At 42.5% G+C, this 5282-nt stretch overlaps 1 long non-coding RNA gene across 4 annotated transcripts; it reads left to right on the forward strand.

The window, feature by feature from the left end:
* Nucleotides 1–223: 223 nt before the first annotated feature.
* Nucleotides 224–2739, forward strand: LOC105088523 (uncharacterized). 4 transcript variants are annotated; one of them, XR_004133233.2, is made up of 4 exons: nucleotides 224–410; nucleotides 561–658; nucleotides 1120–1984; nucleotides 2258–2739. It is a non-coding gene; the product is annotated as an uncharacterized LOC105088523 (long non-coding RNA). The 4 variants fall into 4 exon arrangements; XR_010378523.1 differs by having other exon boundaries at nucleotides 1271–1984; XR_837096.3 differs by having other exon boundaries at nucleotides 1927–1984.
* The last annotated feature ends 2543 nt before the right edge of the window (nucleotides 2740–5282 follow it).

Below are 5282 nucleotides of genomic sequence, written 5' to 3' on the forward strand. Positions count from 1 at the left end.
TGACAGATGAATTTGTCTCTACCGTTTATCTGCACTGGAATTATGCTTCTGTGGATTTAAAAAGGGGAAGACATAACTGCCCCAAATAAACTATTATCTTCTGTAAGGCTGGTAATGAATGGGAAAAAAAATCTGTGTTCTTTGCAAAGCCTGGAGAGAACGGGGAGTGGTAAGGCGGGGAATACTGACATATCTTTTGGCAAGCTTCAGCTTGGGAGTTTGCCCCGGACTTTACCCAGGAAATAGGCCACATCAGGAGTGCACAGGGGCGCAAGAAGAAACCAATCCTGCCATCAGGAACACTCTGCACTTGGGAATTCTCTTTTTCAAAAAGCACCCCCTTCCAAGAGGTCTGGCTGCTGTCTTACCTTTGCACATCACAAATGGTTCCCTCCTATTCTAAAGGGAAGGTGATTTTCTCTTTAATTCTCCTTCTTTCTGGCTGAGTGCAAGTACTATGGCTTTAAGCAGTTCTTTTTTTTTTTTTTTTTTTTTAATGGGCTTGAGAGCTGTACAAAACAAATCCTCTTTGGTCGTTTGCACTTATTCTTCTCCTCCAGGAATGTGCTGAAGTGTCCCTGCGGCCTGCCACGTGAGAGAGTGACAGCGGTGTGATGATGACCCAATTGGATAGTGGATGGAGGATTCTCGACACCAGGTACTGGCCGGCCAGCAGGACAGGGGCTTGTCCCATGGCAGCAGAAAGTTGCTCTGTCGGCCAATAGCGAGGCTGGGAAGTGGCCTGATCCAAACAAGAGCCAGTGCTGACGGCACCCCAGCGCTGCCCGCCCAGCCAGGGCCCGAGGCTGAGAACCCCGCCCGCCCTCCCTGCTGACTTTGCAGGGCTGCTCTGACAAAGGCTCCCTGTTGGCTCAGGGCATAGACCTCCCACAGCTACAGAGATAAAACAGAGGGAGATTAACAGGAGTTAGATGCTAAGCAAATAACTTCGGGGATAATATTTTTAAATGCTTATGTATCTAGAACCTGACCTGCTGTTATTCAGTTTCAAGGTATGCAAATATGGAGGCATGAGATACTCTTCATCTTGTGTAACCTGTGCTAAAACAGGCCGTGCCTTCCCTAGGTGTCGGGGTCTAAACCTTATTTGGCTATCAGTTCAATTACAGGAGGTATCCCAAATAACGTGTATGTGGAGACAGACAGGGGAACCCCAAGGCTACGCTGACTGGGGAGGGCAGTATGGCTTCACAGATGGAATTCATGGTTTCTTCCTCTACTCCTGGCCCCCGTGGTGACCTTCTGCAAGTCTGAGGCAAGAAGTTTCTTCATAACGAAGAAGAGATACAGTGGGGCCTAACATTTTTTGTGAACTGTCATCTTTACACCTTTGGAAATGCCTCTGTAATCTGTTAGGCTAACAGAAACTTGCTGTACCATTATGTTATGATAGATAAAAGCAAGCATTTTGGGCTCATTAGCTAGGAAATGCTCAGTACCTGTAGACTATCATTAATATTCAACATGTGCTGTTGAATTATGCAACTCATTATTTTATTATCTTTACATTTTGACTTTATATTTATTCAAAAAAAAAAAAAAAAGAAAGAAAGAAAGAAAAAGAAAGAAAAGAAGAAAGGAAAAAATCTCCAGTTACCATCATCTCGTATCTCTGAACTTGAACTACTGGAATGATTGCCTTTGCTGTGTAAGCAAGGTTAACCCCCACCTACATGCATGTTCCCTTGGAGAATGGTATTTACACTATCACGTGATAAGCAGCTAGTTCCAATCTGTTTTGGAAACCAGTTAAATAGAAATAATCTCAAAAAATCAATATTCAGAAAATGACCTTCCCTTTACTCCGGAGGAGTGGTTTGAGTAACCAAGAGAGCAGCCTTTTCATTGCTCCTTGTCCCGCTGCACAAGTTTGCATTCACACTGGAGAACCACATTACTCCACAGATGATGATACAGCAAATAACATAAGGAAGTGCTGGGCCAGAGAAGCGCAGAGAGCGAGGTATGGATGGGAAACCGTTGGTCACCTGCTGCCGCCCCCTGCCCCGCCTCCTTGCCCTCGCCCAGTAATTCCCTGCTCACTGGTGGGAAAGCCCTCTCTCTGTCTCTGTATCCCTGTGTCCCTCTGTCCCTCTCTCAATGTTTTTTTTTTTCCCATTCTACCCCAAGAAAATGCTTCTCCCTTTACAGTTTACACATATCTCAGAAACAACCATTTCTACCTTCTGTGTATTCTGAAAGAGTAAGAATTCTGATTCCTTCCTTCTCTAATCAGAGGTTCCTGCGGATGAACAATGGTGCCTGCCACATCAGTAAACAAAGGATGTTGCAACCATCAGACCATCAGCCACTGCAACTGTCCTGTCCCCAGCGGTGAGCCCTGAAGCAACTCAGGGTGGAGAAAAACAGGCTGCTTGCCACCCCAACAGTGCACCCTGAGGGGATTCAGGTTGGGAGAGGAGAGGATGCTGGCCCTACACAGCTAAGGTGCATATCAAAGGGATGATTTCAATGAGCCCAGACTCTTGCATCTTCCTACACATAGAAAAGCACTAAATTCATGAACTTGAGAAGGCTGGTTTTCTTTAATTAACAATAACCTTTTGATGGTCTGACCACCCTGTTTTTGTTGCAAAACTCCTATATATCCTGGCTCTTCCCACACCTCTCCAGAGCAGTCCCTCAGAGCTATCTGAAAGTCTGTCTTCTGGGCTTATGTCCTCAGAAAGTATGCTGAATAAAACATCATTCTCAATTTTTCAGTTGTGCTTTTTTTTTTTTCAGTCGACAGTCCAAATAGTTTCAATAATTTCAAGACTTACTCCATGAGGGTGCTAAATATTGGAAAATCTCTTGCATAGTGTATATAAACCCTTACAGAGAAGTCTCATAATCACAGCTTTTGGTACACATTACTCAACACAGCTTGCCTTGGGCATGTCAGGGACTGGGATGTTGATACCGCATTGGGAAATACTGCGTAGATGCAATAAGGACCAATGAGTTCCTCAAGGAGTCCCCTACTTGTAAACTAGAGATCATAAATCAGTGCTAATTAAAAGGCTGAAAAGACACAAAGGAAATAATTTCAGAAATTATTCAGAGAATAATTCTTTAGAAACTCCTATGAGACTAGCTACTAAATTCATGATGGTTTCGCTAAAAGATCTGATAGCTGGTGCTGTGTGTTTCAGAAATGCAACCGCATTAGTAGAATCGGTAGGTTAGGCACTTGGCAGATGTTTTTTTTTTTTCAGTGCGCTGCCAACTATAATAGTTTGCCACTGTTAGTAATTATTAATCATAAAATGTCAGTAAAATGGGAGGAAACATGAAACAAGACCCATGAGCCAGTTTCTATGAAGTTGTCATAAGGGATTTCTTTTTTCTACTGAATAAAACAAGATTAATTTTCTCTGTGGTGGGGCATAGAAGTACACATGACTCAGACAAGCAGCGAACCACAGCATTCAATCATGTGCAACCATGTGTAACTCAGCTGTAAGGTTTCACTTCTTTGAGGAGATAGTTTCTTGAAGGAAGTGTGGTCAGGTCAGATACATCAAGAGTAAGAAGAAAAGTCACGGCGGCGGGGGGCACTTTTTATACGCAAGGGAGCTGCTCCCATTATTATTAAGCACCTACTATTTATCAAGTACTATTCTTAGCACTTTGAATTTCTGATCTCACGTATTCTTCTCAGCAACTCGAGGAAGTAGGTATACTTATCTCCGTATTTCAGGTGATGATAACCGTCAGGGAAGTTAGGTAAATTTTGCAAAGTCTCATGGACAGTAAGTGATTTCAGAGAGTCCCAGGGCATTTTGATTCCAGATCCAAAGCTCACGCTTCTGTGGCTCCTCCTCTAGGTGAACCCCAGGACACTCAGTAAAGGAGAAGTGAAATTCCAGGAGGCTGCCTGGCAGATGTGTGAATGAATGAAGGGGAAATCTCACTGCTGGGCTACAGAAAGGAGCATATAAACTCTATGTTCCTATCTTTAAACCCACTGAATTCCCTGCAACCAACCCAAACCACAATGGGTATTAGCTCATCCCTGCCCCAGGCCCTGGAATTCATGCAAACTCCAATTTCATCTTGTTTCTCAGATCTTGTTTAACATCTTATCTTGGCTCCCAGTCACTGCCTTTCGCCTTCTTAGATTCCTGGCTCCTTCGGTCCACACCTCCTCCATGTGCTCCCTGGGATGGGACTTCATGATTCTGATCTGTGTGTTTTAGCTTCTGCCTTTCACTCATATGCATAAAACCTGTGGGCCAGGCCTCTTACCACACAGATCTCAGCCACAGGAAGGAGACTGCACTGTGTTCAGAAATGTATACTTAATCAGTAGTCAGTGTATTTAGATGTTTTTCAAAAAGTGGTTAAGCCATTGTTTTGCAAGCTGGTAAAATCATTTTGTATTTTATTTTATTTTATTTTAAATCAATGACTTTGGTTCTTTGCCCTTTTAATCATTTGGTGACTTAATTCTTTCCTAATTTCCCACCTGGGAGATGGGGAATAAGGTTAAATAAGTCTCAGCCCAGTGGTTCCTTCCTGCAGTTGGGCTTCTGGAAGTAGACTTGGAATTCCTGCATCAGACCCTAGAGGCAAAGTGGCAGGGACATGGGACAAGAGAGGCATTCCCTCTGGGTGGCTGGGGAGGAGTGGCTGGAACCTCCTGCAGTCCAGGTGGGTCTGGCCAGCTCTGTTCTTTTAGCAGGACCCCCCCCACCCCATGCTTACCTGGAATGAGGCTGCAGCTCCTCCTTCTCCAAGTTGTTTAGAAGGAAGCAGAGTTTAGAAGCATTTTAAATTATTTATTTTTCTTCAGAGAATTTAGACTTTTCTCCCAGACCTTACAGAGGTCCTTGATGAATATGCTGAGAATTAATAGTTTTAAAAGAAATGGATAAACAACTTTTAGAAAAGTGTCCAAATATACATATGATTAAATACATTTTTCTGAGCACAGTTAATATTTACCATTTCAAGGGGAAGATTTTCAATTTGTGTTGATTTTTGTTCCCAAATTCAAAACATCGTTTTCAGTTTGCTAACACTTTAACATCTAAATTGAATGATTTTTGGATTTCTAAGTATCTTTCTTACCTTTCCTTTACAATTTTACAATGATCATGACTAAATGTCAAATTATTTTTAGAAACAAATTAACCAATCCATTAAAGTGTTCCCTGCTATATCTCCTTACATCCTTTCTGTTGATTTGAGTAGTTTTATATCTTGAAGTTGAAATTTCCTGCAAACTGTTACTCATCTTCCATTTTTGAAATTCT

Source organism: Camelus dromedarius, chromosome 30, assembly GCF_036321535.1.
Source record: "Camelus dromedarius isolate mCamDro1 chromosome 30, mCamDro1.pat, whole genome shotgun sequence".
Taxonomy (NCBI): Eukaryota; Metazoa; Chordata; class Mammalia; order Artiodactyla; family Camelidae; genus Camelus; species Camelus dromedarius.